Raw genomic sequence first — 14,776 nt, 5'->3', positions numbered from 1 at the left:
CTGTTGGATGGTAGTAACTAGCACAGCAGCAAATGCAGCATGTAGTGTGTGAGGATCTTAAACTTTCTAAAGACTATAAACAGTTACTTTCTTCAACAGGCTCTTCTTCAAACCATTGCTTGCCTCTCTTAGGTGATGAATTGGAATCACATAACTAACAAATCCTTTAATGGGTTAGCTGTTATTTTTCATGCTAGGACACAGCTGTTTTGAACCTAGCATCATACACATAAATATACATATATGCATACATATATACACATATATATTTATAAATTAATATTAACAAATAAATACTAAATATCATAATAAATATTACACCAAACCTATTTTGAGCACAAAAACTCATAATAACAAGAGATTATCAAAGAGCCCACATGGGAAAGGCTGGGAGTGCTTGTGCATTTGGAAGGTGTCAGTGTAGACTGTTGGCAACCTGTGACTGATGGCTGGCTTCACTGAGGAAGGACAGTGGAGCCCAGTGGAGCACACCTAACACTGCTGTGGAGACAGGGCCCTGGAGGGACAGACAGCCCTGGGGATGCTGGGGAAAGTAGAAGAAAAGAAACTGTCACTTTTTATTTCCTCTGTGGACCCATCATCCAAGTCTGGACACCAGTCTCTGGATACCATTGATAACTAAGTCACCAGCTTCCAGTCAAGTGCACACAACACCTCAGCAATAACACTGTGTCTGTGAGCTCTTAGTGTGTGATCCCCCTCTTGGCATTGGTCTTCCTAACATGATGTAGAACAATTAGTATGTTTGGCAACCAATTTTTCAGACAACGAAAGATAAGGAAAACTCAGAGCCTAAGGCTATTGCTCCAAGAGTCTTCCTCTCCATCCAAAACCAGAAGGAGGGCTAGGGAGGAAGAGGAGAAAGAAGGGGAGGAGGAAGAATACACACAGCCATGAGGGGAAGAATGTGAAGCTGAAGAATCACAGTGATAGCAGTAGTCCTGAAACAGCAGCAGCAATAATACAGCTGGACTGCAAATGGTCATAACTAGAATGCTCATAAACAAATAGCCATTGCTCTCCTCTTTCCTATCAGTGTCCCGGTCAGATCTCTGCTTGAGCACCACCTCCAGAAAGTGCATGTGACATTTGAGTCATGTCACCAATGAGACTTACCATGAAGCTAAGGAAACCAGAGTTGATAACTCTTCTGGCCCCACCGCCTACCTGATCCCTAACAGATTACAGCACACACATGTCGGGCAACGCTGCCCAAAATGGGCAAACATTTAAGCTGGATTCCTAGCACCACAGTGCCTGGAAAGCATCCTCATCAATGAGCCCTATCTCCCTATGCTATTGTGCTTAGGGCCCTCTTAGTTAGTCTATGGAGCACCGGGAATTCTAAGAAGGCACTGTATTACAGAAAATTATCAGGCTTCCGAGTCATTGAATTTGAACTCCTTCCTCATTACCTGCCTTGAACCCAAGAAACATTACAACTGTGCCTCCTCAGCTTCTAAGACAAGCCTGGAAAGAAGTGCAGAGATACCAGGCTTGGTTGATGCTTCTTAAGTGAAAGCTAGCATCTCATGGGCAAAAGAATGAAATCTGAGCTTTATTTCTGGCTCTTGGTGGTGACTTGACTTTCTGGTCTGTCTGGGGGAAAGAACCTGAACATTCTGGTCTCCTCTGTTAAGAGTTACTCCAACTGGGCCTGTCAATCATGTGGCCATGAGTCCACCTCTCAGGAAAATGGATTCATCTGAAGACGTGTTAAGAAGATGTGGGAGGAATGATTAACCCTTTATTGAGATCATACATCTCCCAGAAGCCCTTTCTCCTACACAGCTGCTTACCACATGAGGCAAACTTAGTCTGGACTTTCCCGTGTTCTAAAACTATAACCTTTTCTTTACTTTCTGTCCAGAGGCAATGCCTTCCCTAACGCTCTAGACTTGCTTTTTTTTCTAAAGTCCCACATTCCTTCCGCCATGTAACTACTTGTTGACCTCCATTGCAAAACAGGCTGGTTTTCTTGGCCCCAAAAGCTTTGATTTCCTCTCTCGCCTCTTCCCCATCTCCCTCCTCAAGGCAGTTGTCAGGGTTTACAGCTTGCTTGTCCTGTCGTTCATTCTCACAAATTCCAATAAAACCACCCTCTGGCTTTCTTCCAATTCCATTTCTAAATTCTTTTATTAATGAGACTAAGAGCCCATACAAAGAAACCCCTATTTCTCTAACAGTATGTAGCTGAGAGGAAGAAAAACACTAGCTAGGCCCTGAAAGTTGTGTATACACACTGAAACCAGAACACACACCTCCTCCTCTCCTTGATTTTTAGGTGAGAATGTTGAGTCAAAAATCATTTCTAGAACAAGGGATCCTGGTTCCCAAGAGTGTAAGGACCACAGGGTTAATATATATCCTCAGTGTTCTGGTTGTGTAAATACACTAATATCTTTCATCTCGATTAATTCAAGCATGAAAGTCTATGGATGGTAACATATGAAATATAGTGTGAAAGTCCTAAGGTGGATTTTATGTAAATAATACCGAATTTTAAAAGACCTTCTTAGAATATGCTTCTGGGTCTCCTGATTCAGAATACCCCTACATATCATAACCTGGACTCCCATTCATGACCCGTGCATAATTTACCTCATCCCTCCAAACTACTGCTCAGGCCCAGCCTCCTCAGTGACAGCTTCTAAACAGCTTTCACTCTGGAAAGTCAGGTAATTGATGGTTGCAGCCCTGGTGCTTGCTCTTCATTATCATCTTAATGGGATTTGGAATAAGCCTGGGAGATGCACCTTTGGGCGTATCTGTGAGAATCATTACAGACAGGATGAACTGATGTAGGATCAACAGTGGGCAGCATCTTGTTTAGGCAGAGTGGGGCAAAAGCAGGGTGGCCCGACCTTCCTCCCACCTGCCTGCCTACCTGCATCTTTTTCTTCCTGAATAATCATGTCCTGAGCTGCTGCCACCATTCTCTTTTGACTTCTGATTCCTGCTTCCTTGACCTTACATAGACAACACCGTGACTCTCCAGGGAGTCTCTGCATTGTGCACTGTGCAGCTATTGGGTCCGGCAGCCAGGCAACCAATGTCAGGCTACCTAGCCCCTACCATATAAGCCAGCTCAGTAACACACACACACACACACACACACACACACACACACACACATATACGCTCGCTCTCGCTCTCTCTCTCTCTCTCTCTCTCTCTCCCTCTCTATTGGTTCTGTTCCTCTAGAGAGCCCTGCCTCATACAATAATCATACCCAAAGCTAGGTAAATTCTGAATAACAGCCCAAGGTCTTTTTCCACAGTGGTAAATACATGGTTTTATTTCCTCCACTGGTAGTAACTGTTTCAATGAGTCTAACATGCTAGCTGCTGACTTCTTGGTTTACGGATTACACTTTTCCAGACAAATACCCAAGAGAAACAGTCTAAAGAGAAACAGTCTAAATTTTATGTTGGCTCATGGCTTCAGGGCTCTCTTTCCAAGGTTCCATTTGAGCAGAGCACCTTGGTGGAGAGGCTTGCGGGAGCTCAACCCATGGCAGCTGGGAAGCAGAGAGAGAGAGAGAGAGAGAGAGAGAAAGGAGGAGGAGACAGGATCTACCCTTTAAAGGCACCTCCCCTGAAATCTGCTGCCTCTGACTGAGCCCTGCTAGCAGCCCATTCAGCAAGCACCATCATACAGGATCCAACTCCTTCTCAAAAGCGCCTGAAAACCACGCAACACGTGAGCCTTCAGCAGAACGCTTCACATGCAGCCACGGCACAGAGTGTCAGGAGGCCAGTGTCTGAATTGTTGAAACTCATTCGACACAGCTGAATACCAAGTGTCTGGGCAGATGCTGCTCAAAGCAGAAGTTCTGCTTAGTTATATGTAACTTCTTTGTTTTGAAGATTTAAATGGAACACAAGAGCATGGTTTCTGAGCTGTGCTCCTCAGCTCACAGGCGTTTCTGGCCTACTGTAAGGCTATGGAGCTTTTACAAGGTGGGGCCTGGCTGGTAGAATTGAGTCATGAGGTCAGGCTTTGAGCCCACCTCTGGCTCACATCTGCTCTTTCTGCCTCCTGGTCTACCATTGTGTATACAAGCCACCACCACAAACTCCTGCCACCACAGACTGAGCCACTTCACTGATGGACTGAATACATTTTGAAACCTTTCCTCCCTTATTTCTGTCAGGCATGTTCATCACAGCAACACATAATTACAAAGACAATAGGAAGTACAGTGACGATACATTGCATACTGGAATCTAGAGACATAATTACCAATACAACAGGAAATACAGCAAGAGTACATAGCTTATTGGAATCTAAACACATAATTACCAATACAACAGGAAATACAGCAGGAGCGCATAGCTTATTGGAGTCTAGGTGCATGCCAAACACATTGACATTTCCCCAGCAAAAAATCTAATTGAAACCAATGTTTCTTTCACTTTGAGAAATGATCAATTGGATCAAGTATAAATAATTAACACAGCATATAAACAGTTGTTATTTTTTTATATAGGGATTCATTGGTTATAGAACATAACACAAAAACATGATTTAAAAACTACAGACTGTCTGAGACGCTAAACACATTTTAAGAACTAAAATTATGGGGCTGGAGAGATGGCTCAGCAGTTAAGAGTACCGATTGTTCTTCCTGAGTTCAAATCCCAGCAACCACATGGTGGCTCACAACCATCTGTAATGGGATCTGATGCCCTCTCCTGGTGTGTCTGAAGACAGCTATAGTGTATTCATATACATAAAATAAATAATCTCTTTTTAAAAAAGGAATAAAATTATAAAGAATGTATTGATTTGTGTTCATCAGTGAATTTAAAAGCTCTCTGGACTTGCTGCACTAAATAAACATCAGTGCCCTTAACAAAGGTCCCAGTTTCACCCTTGTTGGTATTCTAAACAAGCACAGTAACCTGCAAGCATGTATGTGAGGCAGGTGTCCTGGCTGCTTTAACAATGGTAATGTAAGGCTGAGAGCAACTGTGTGGTTTATAGCCCAGTGTATCTCACTTTGGACTGATGAAAGCGTGTTAGTTCTTAGCCAAACAATGATGCTGAGCTTTAGGGTAGGGGTGGGGGCATGACAGACTGACTAGAAGAGAAGACACATGACAAGTGCTGCTTTGTCACTCTATCTGTTCCCATGCAGCAAGCTCGGCTGCCACTCAGTGTAGGCACAATTCCTCCCCAAACTGTAGCTCTCACCAAGTCAGGCATAAAACTGCATGAACTTCCAGGGGCAGAAGGATCAGAACCAAACTGGTGCAGGGATGTGCTTTCTCATAACCAGATGCGGGTGTGTGTGTGTGTGTGTGTATCACTGTCTCATAGAGGGTTTATTTGCAACCCTATCCCACCTAACCACGCCTCTTGGTTAGAACTCCCTTGTCTGTAAGCATCCCGCAAAGGAATGTTATTTCCCTTCCTTTGAGTAAGAGATAGGATTTCTAGTAAGTTACAATGAACTGAATTACAGCTCAGTCTTGGAGAGAGAGAGAGAGAGAGAGAGAGAGAGAGAGAGAGAGAGAGAGAGAGAGAGAGAGAGGAAGGGAGGGAGGGGCAGGGCAGAGGTAAGAAAATTGGAACAGGAAAGGAAGAATGGAGAGGGAAAGGGAAGGAAGGGGAGGGTGGAAACACAACACAGAGCTGAACAGAAGAGAGGAAGGGTGAACAGAAACGGAATGGGGAGTGAAGGAACATGGCTCAGGGATTTGGTGACTCCGTTTGATAGTCCTAGGGTTTATGAATAGATTGCACCTTCTTCCTGCCCAAGGTCACTGAAGTTAAATGGTTATAATTCTCAACAATCAAAGTCTGAACTCAAGAGGTGTCATGAGACGAGCTGCCTGCACCGCAGTAAGGCAGAGTCCCAAGCCATATTTCTCCTTAACAGGGGAGCTGTGCACTGCCCACTGACTACAAGCCAACTGGAATCTTAAGAACTAACTCTACTTGCCCTTGCCCATCTCTACCACAAGTAAAGAGGACAACTGAAGAGTCTCCAGGGCCACGCTTTCCCTGCCTCAGCTGGATCAGGGGTTCTGGTCACCAGCCTCCTCTGGTGGTTCCCAGGAGACCTGAACAGGGATACAATGCAGAAATAGCACCTCCTACTGATCCTTGCTTGTGGGGATGTGGAGAGGCTTCAGTGAGAAAGAGGTGCTGGGCCCAGGAAAGAGCTCCAGACAGGAAGCCATAGTACCAGGAGCTGAGAGAGGTATTTAGGCCACTATCAGGATCTATTGGGCCTGGCCTGGGAAAGAGAGAGGTTAAGAAGGCTGCTGCTGGTGGCAGCGTGGAGGAAGGAGAAAGGGAGTGTCTCAGGAAATTTGCCTACCAGATGCCTGATCCCCTTGGCCTTCCTGGATCAGAAACTGAGAGTGTGCCAGGAACCTAACAAAGAGAAAACAACAAACCAGCCAAGAAGCTAAAGTGGTCCCCATGCTCCACACTGCAGACCCTGACGCCTAGCAGCAGCAGCAGCCCTGGTGGGAGGGTGGAGAGGAGAGCTCAGACTTCCACAAGGCAGGCATGATCCTCGATCCTCTTTGGACGGAGGCTAAAGGAGGATCAATAAAGCCTTTAGAACATCAGAACTATGGTATCCCTTAGTGGAGAACAGCATCTCTGTGCAACGTGAGCAGAACTTTGTTGTTATATAATTTAAGGTAAATGAACACAAGAATTTTTTTTTTATTTTAAAGTCTAATTAGAAGAAATGAGAAGCATCCTTGGCAGGTCCTGCTTCTCTGCGGAGCCTGGGATGCAATCAGCAAATCGGCATTGGGGAAAACAAGGATTGACATTATCTGAAAGTCTCATTTCTGTGGCTTCAGAGCCCAAGCTAAACCTCCACCATCCTTTGGGGTATCTCTTCTTTTCTACTCACGTAATACAGAACACTTTAGAAAAGCCAGGAGGGTGTCGGCTGCAATTCCAGCACGCTCTTACAAGAGGAGCAGAGGGCATCACCAAGTCTTTGCGTGACAAAGGGACCTCAGGACCTTAGACAAAGGAACACGTGTCTGCATGAGTCTGTGGCTCATGTACCAACTCAGGATGCCCTAGAAGTTTGATTACAAGAGATGTGCTAGGAGATAAGTTTCTAGCACTCATCCTGAGTCATGCTGGCCCTGCTAAAGAAGAGGCCTTCATCCATCATAACTGTGGATGGCAACCCTATCGGGCAGTGTCTTCTGGTAGGCTATGAGGGTAATATCCTCACAGAGGCAGCTCTACCAAATATCATAAATGCTAAATGATCCCCAAAATACCTCAGAATATTTAGGAGAAAGGGCAGCATGGACAGCTGGATAGTAGGTGGAGAATCAGACAGGTGCACCAAACTCCTCAGACCATGCATTAATATATAAAGATGCACCTGAATCCCTCTGTGTCAGTTATTGGTGACCTACAGAAGTATTCCCCATATGGCTGTAACAACCCATTAACTACCAACTTTTCCAAAGAGATCACCATAACTTGTGTACATACCACAGTGAAAGGACTATGCAGGCTATAAAGAAAAGGGAACCTCCATCCTCTGGGGAAAGTTGCTAATATACTGGAGAAGAACTTGAGATATAATTCATAGGATATGGCAGAGACACACAGTGGCTGAGTTAAAAAAAAAAAAGTGGTTCAGATAATAAAACAGTCACACAGAAGAGAGTAGGGGCTCAGAGACTGATTCTGTGAGAAAGATCCAAAAGATAGTCATGTCTTGATCCCAGGTGTCCCAGAGACTAGTCAGTGCAGGAGAGAGCACTGGCCGCAGAAGCAACAGAGCTTCTTGGACAGGGTCCCTTCGGGCCTTCATCCTCAGCCAGGAGGCAGAGCTGAGTCCCAGACCTCTGTGCACCTTCCCTGCCAGAGGAGAGCTTGCCTACAGAGAGTGCTCTGACCACTGGGACTCAGGAGAGAGTTGGACTCCCAGGAGTGCTGACAGAGGCTAACAGAATCACAGGAGGAACAAACTCCAGCCAGAGACAGCTTGAACATTAACACCAAAGATTGCCAGATGACAAAAGGCAAACATAAGAATCTTACTAACAGAAACCAAGACCACTCAGCATCGTTGGAACCCAGTATTCCCAACAGAGCAAGTCCTGGATACCCCAACACACCCAAAAAGCAAGATTCGAATTTAAAATCATGACTCATGATGCTGGTAGAGGATTTTAAGAAGGGCATTAATAACTCACTCAAAGGAATAAAGGAGAACACTGCTAAACAGGTAGAAGCCCTTAAAGAGGAAGCACAAAAATCCTCAAAGAATTACAGGAAAACACTGCTAAACAGGTAGAAGTCCTTAAAGAGGAAACATAAAAATCCCTTAAAGAACTACAGGAAAACACAACCAAACAAGTGATGCAATTGAACAAAACCATCCAATATCTAAAAATGGAAGTAGAAACAATAAAGAAAACCCAGAGGGAGACAACTCTGGAGATAGAAATCCTAGGAAAGAAATCAGGAACCATAGATGCGAGCATAACCAGTACCCTGGAGCTCTTGACTCTAGCTGCATATGTATCAAAATATGGCCTAGTCGGCCATCACTGGAAAGAGAGGCCCATTGGACATGCAAACTTTATATGCCCCAGTACAGGGGAGCGCCAGGGCCAAAAGTGGGAATGGGTGGGTAGTGGAGTTGGGGGGAGGGTATAGGGGACTTTTGGGATAGCATTGGAAATGTAATTTAGGAAAATATGTAATAAAAAAATATTTATAAAAAAAAGAATCAGGTATTGGAAAAAAAAGAAACAGAATCTCAGGTACAGAAGATTCAATAGAAAACATGAACACAAAAATAAAAGAAAATGCAAAATGCAAAAGGATTCTAACTCAAAACATTCAGGAAATCCAGGACACAATGAGAAGACCAAACCTAAGGATAATAGGCATAGATGAGAAGGAAGATTTTCAACTTAAAGGGCCAGCAAATATCTTCAACAAATTTATAGAAGAAAACTTCCCTAACCTAAAGAAAGAAATGCCCTGAACATACAAGAAGCCTACAGAACTCCAAATAGACTGGGAGAAAAGAAATTCTCCCAACACATAATAATCAAAACGACAAATGCACTAAATATAGACAATTAAAAGCAGTAAGGGGAAAAGGTCAAGTAATATCTAAAGAGTTCAAGCAGGCCTATTAGAATTAGACCAGATTTCTCAACAGAGACTATGAAAGCAGAAGATCCTGGACAGATGTCATATAGACCTTAAGAGAACACAAATGCCACCCAGGCTACTACAGGCAGCAAAACTCTCATTTACCATAGATGGAGAAACCAAAGTATTCCATGACAGACCCAAATTCACACAGTATCTTTACATGAATCTAGCCCTTCAAAGGATATGAAAGGGAAAACTCCAACACAAGGAGGGGAATTATGCCCTAGAAAAAGCAAGAAAGTAATCCTTCAACAAACCTAAAAGAAGATAGCCCCAAGAACAGGATCCCAACTCTAACAACAAAAATAACAGGAAGCAACAATTACTTTTCCTTAATATCCCTTAATATCAATGGACTCAATTCCCCAATAAAAAGACATACACTAACAGACTAGCTACATAAACAGGACCCAACATTTGCTGCATACATGAAACCCACCTCAGAGACAAAGACAGACATTACCTTAGAGTAAAAGGCTGGAAAACATTTTTCCAAGCAAATGGTCTGAAGAAACAAGCTGGAGTTACCATTCTAATATTGAATAAAATTGACTTCCATCCCAATGTTATCAAAAAAGACAAGGAGGGGCACTTCATACTCATCAAAGGTAAAATCTTCCAAGATGAACTCTCAATTCTGAATATCTATGCTCCAAATGCAAGGGCATCCACATTCATTGAGGAAACTATAGTAAAGCTCAAAGCACACATTGCACCTCACACAATAATAGTGGGAGACTTCAACACACCACTCTCATCAATGGACAGATCCTGGAAACAGAAACTAAACAGAGACACATTGACACTAACAGAAGTTATGAAACAAATGGATTTAACAGATATCTACAGAACATTTTATCCTGAAACAAAAGGATATACCTTTTTCTCAGCACCTCATGGTACCTTCTCCAAAACTGACCATATAATTGGTCACAAAACAGGCCTCAACAGATGCAAAAATATTGAAATTATCCCATGCACCCTATCAGATCACCACGGACTAAAGCTGACCTTCAATAACAACATAAATAATAGAAAGCCACATTCACGTGGAAGCTGAACAACACTCTACTCAATGATAACCTGGTCAAGGAAGAAATAAAGAAAGAAATTAAAGACTTTTTAGAGTTTAATAAAAATGAAGCCACAACATATCCAAACTTATGGGACACAATGAAAGTAGTCCTAGCTAGTCATAGCTCTGAGTGCTGCCAAAAAGAAACGACAGAGAGCATACACTAGCAGCTTGACAACACACCTAAAAGCTCTAGAAAAAAAAGGAAGCAAATTAACCCAAGAGGAGTAGACAGCAGGAAATAATCAAACTCAGGGCTGAAATCAACCAAATAGAAACAAAAAGAACTATACAAAGAATCAACCAAACCAGGGGCTGCTTTTTGAGAAAACAAGATAGATAAACCCTTAGCCAGACTCACTAGAGGGCACAGGGACAGTATCCTGATTATCAAAATCAGAAATGAAAAGGGAGACATAACAAAAGAACCTGAGGAAATCCAAAATATTATCAGAACCTACTATAAAAGGCTATACTCAACAAAACTGTAAAACCTGGACTAGATGGACAATTTTCTAGACAGATACAAGGTACCAAAGTTAAATCAGGATCACATTAATGATCTAAACAGTCCCATATCCCCTAAAGTAATAAAAGCAGTCATTAATAGTCTCTCAACCAAATAAAAAGCCCAGGACCAGATTCCAATTCTCCTCAAACTATTGCACAATATAGAAACAGAAGGTACTCTATCCAGTTCATTCTATGAAGCCACAATTACTCTGATACATAAACTACACAAAGACCCAACAAGAAAGAGAAGTTCAGACCAATTTCCCTTATGAATATCAATGCAAAAATACTCAATAAAATTCTCACAAACTGAATCCAAGAACGCATCAAAACAATCGTCCATCATGACCAAATAGGCTTCATCCTAGAGATACACGGACGATTTAATATACTGAAATACATCAACGTAATCCACTATATAAACAAATTCACAGACAAAAACCACATGATCATCTCATTAGATGCTGAGAAAGCATTTGACAAAATCCAACATCCCTTCATGATAAAAGTCTTGGAAAGATCAGAAATTCAAGGCCCATACCTAAACATAATAAAAGCAATATACAGCAAACCAGTAGCCAACATCAAACTAAATGGAGAGAAACTTGAAGCAATCCCACAAAATGGGAAACTACACAAGGCTGCCCACTTTCTCCTTACCTATTCAATATAGAACTTGAAGTCCTAGCCAGAGCAATTTGACAACAAAAGGGGATCAAGGGGATAAAATTTGAAAGGAAGAAGTCAAAATACTACTATTTGCAGATGATAAGATAATATATATATATAAATGACCCTAAAAATTCCACCAGAGAACTCCTAAACCTGATGAACAACTTCAGTGCAGTAGCTGGATATAAAATTAACTCAAACAAGTCAATGGCCTTTGTCTACACAGAGGATAAACGGGCTGAGAAAGAAATTAGGGAAATAACACCCTTCACAATAGTCACAAATAATATAAAATACCTTGATGTGACTCTAACTAAGGAAGTGAAAGATCTTTATGGTAAGAACTTCAAGTCTCTGAAGAAAGAAATTGAAGAAGATCTCAGAAAATGGAAAGATCTCCCATGCTCATGGTTTGGCCGGATTAATATAGTCAAAATGGCTACCCCGCCGAAAGCAATCTACAGATTCAAGGCAATCCCCATCAAAATTGCAACTCAATTCTTCACTTGTTAGGAAGGGCAATTTGCAAATTCATCTGGAATAATAAAAAACCTAAGATAGCAAAAACTATTCTCAACAATAAAAGAACCTCTGGTGAATCACCATGCCTGACCTTAAGCTGCACTACAGAGCAATTGTGATTAAAAACTGCATGGAACTGGTTACAGCAGCAGACAGGTGGATCAATGAAATAGAATTGAAGACCCAGAAATGAATCTACACACCTATGATCCCTTGATCTTTGACAAGGGAGATAAAACCACCCTGTGGAAAAATGACAGCATTTTCAACAAATGGTGCTGGCATAACTGGAAGTTATCATGTAGAAGTATGCGAATTGATCCATTCTTATCTCTCTGTACAAAGCTCAAGTCTAAGTGGATCAAGGAACTCCCCATAAATCCAAAGGCACTGAAACTTATAGAGGAGGAAGCTAGGAAAAGTCTCTAAGATATGGGCACAGGGGAAAAATTCCTAAACAGAACAGCAATGGCTTGTGCTGCAAGATCAAGAATTGACAAATGGAGCCTCATAAAATTGCAAAGCTTCTGTAAGGCAAAAGACACCATCAATAAGACAAAAAGGCCACCAACACATTGGGAAAGGATTTTTACCAATCCTAAATCTGAGAGGGGACTAATATCCAATATATACAAAGAACTCAAGAAGGTGGACTCCAGAAAGTCAAATAACCCCATTAAAAAATGGGGCTCAGAACTGAACAAAGAATTCTCACCTGAGGAATACCGAATGGCAGAGAAGCACCTGAAAAAATGTTCAGCATCCTTAATCATCAGGGAAATGCAAATCAAAACAACCCTGAGATTCCACCTCACACCAGTCAGAATGGCTAAGATCAAAAATTCAGGTGACAGCAGATGCTGGCGAGGATGTGGAGAAAGAGGAAAACTCCTCCACTCCTGGTGAGATTGCAAGATGGTACAACCACTCTGAAAGTCAGTCTGGTGGTTCCTCGGAAAATTGGACATAGTACTACCAGAAGATCCAGCAATACCTCTCCTTGGCATATACCCAGAAGATGTTCCAACTGGTAATAAGAACACATGCTCCACTATGTTCATAGCCAGAAGCTGGGAAGAACCCAGATGTCTCTCAACAGAGGAATGGATATAGAAAATGTGGTACATTTATACAATGGAGTACTACTCAGCTATTAAAAACAATGAATTTATGAAATTCTTAGGCAAATGGATGGATCTTGAGGGTATCAATCTGAGTGAGGTAACCCAATCACAAAAGAACACACAAAAGAACACACACTGATAAGTGGATATTAGCCCAGAAACTTAGAATACCCAAGATACAATTTGCAAAACACATGAAACTGAAGAAGGAAGACAAAAGTGTGGATACTCCGTTCCTCCTTAGAATGGGGAACAAAATACACATGGAAGGAGTTACAGAGACAAAGTTCGGTGCTGAGATGGAAGAACCACTCAGAGACTGCCCCACCCAGGGATCCATCCAATAAACAACCACCAAACCCAGACACATAATGCCAGCAAGATTTTGCTGACAGGACCCTGATAGCTATCTCTTGTGAGGCTATGCCAGTGCCTGGCAAATAAAGAAGTGGATGCTCACAGACATCTATAGGATGGAACACAGGGTCCCCAATGAAGGAGCTAGAGAAAGTACTCAAGGAGCTAAAGGGGTTTGCAGCCCCATAGGAGGAACAACAATATGAACTAACCAGTATCCCCCCCCCCCCGAGTTTGTGTCTCTAGTTGCATATGTAGCAGAGGATGGCCTAGTCGCCCATCAATGAGAGGAGAGGTCCTTGGTCTTGTGAAGATTATATTACCCAGTACAGGGGAATGCCAGGGCCAGGAAGTGGAAGTGAGTGGGTTGGGGAGCAGGGCAGGGGAGGGTATAGGGGACTTTTGGGATAGCATTTGAAATGTAAATGAATTAGGTATCTAATAATAATTTTTTAAAAAGATAGTCAAGTCTTGATTTCAGTCTTAAAAGACAGACATTTGGAAACTTCAATACATTCCAGTAGGAGAAGGCCTCAAATCTTGTTGTTTAAGAGGCACTGTTGTCTACTAAACCAATTTTAGTGTTGTTTTGGGCAGAGGGTTGTCTGGGCTCACAGGTGTCCATTTCCATGTGTTTTCAGAGGCAAGGTTTGGTGGCCAGGTGTGAGGTGGAAGGGAGGGGGGAGCAACTCAAGTATGGGGAAGGACAAGTTGAAAATGCTGAGAGGCACAAGGACATGGGGATATTTGAGGAGTGGCCAGGGTACCAATTTTGGGTATCAGAGCACATTCACTGGCACTCATCAATGATTGCGTCCAAGCATCAATGGCTGAGCAGACTGTCTGGGGTCATTAGATTATAGTAAAGATGTTGTCTTTATATCTTCATGAGAATAAGCCTCTAGTACTGCAGCAAGGAGCTGATCCAGAGTGATAGGAATGGAAGAGAAATGCAAAGCAGGGAGCAAGCATGACTGCACTGGTCAGCTCTATCACTGTGACAAAATACTTGATAATCAACTTAATAAGCAAGAAGGCTTCCCTTGACCTGCGATTTCAAACTTTTCAGTCTTCAGGCCTTGGGCCCTGCTGCTCTGGGCCACAGTGTATTATCACAGGTATATGTGGCAAAGGTGGCTGCTGGGAAACAGAAGGAGAAACTGAGGGACTAGGACTGTTCAGAGGCAAGTCCTCAGAGACTCACCCTCCTTCCATTAGAACCATCCCCAAAAGGCTGTACCGCCTCCCTGTAACCACGTGCTGGGAGTCCAAGTCTTTAACACAAGTTTTAGGAGGAAATGCTGGACCCAAACCACAA

At 42.7% G+C, this 14,776-nt stretch overlaps 1 protein-coding gene and 1 long non-coding RNA gene across 9 annotated transcripts in view; one reads left to right on the top strand and one right to left on the bottom strand.

The window, feature by feature from the left end:
* Positions 1 to 14,776, bottom strand: part of Dgki (diacylglycerol kinase iota) — a 449,800-nt gene that overhangs the window by 253,171 nt on the left and 181,853 nt on the right. The window lies entirely within an intron of this gene.
* LOC147004016 (uncharacterized) overlaps positions 1 to 14,776 on the top strand; it is a 70,210-nt gene that overhangs the window by 16,925 nt on the left and 38,509 nt on the right. The window lies entirely within an intron of this gene.

This window comes from Mus caroli, unplaced genomic scaffold (assembly GCF_978045245.1).
Source record: "Mus caroli unplaced genomic scaffold, Mus_caroli_1 scaffold_7, whole genome shotgun sequence".
Taxonomy (NCBI): Eukaryota; Metazoa; Chordata; class Mammalia; order Rodentia; family Muridae; genus Mus; species Mus caroli.
The sequence above is the reverse complement of the archived record's forward strand: the minus strand, read 5'-3'. Positions and strand labels throughout refer to the sequence as shown.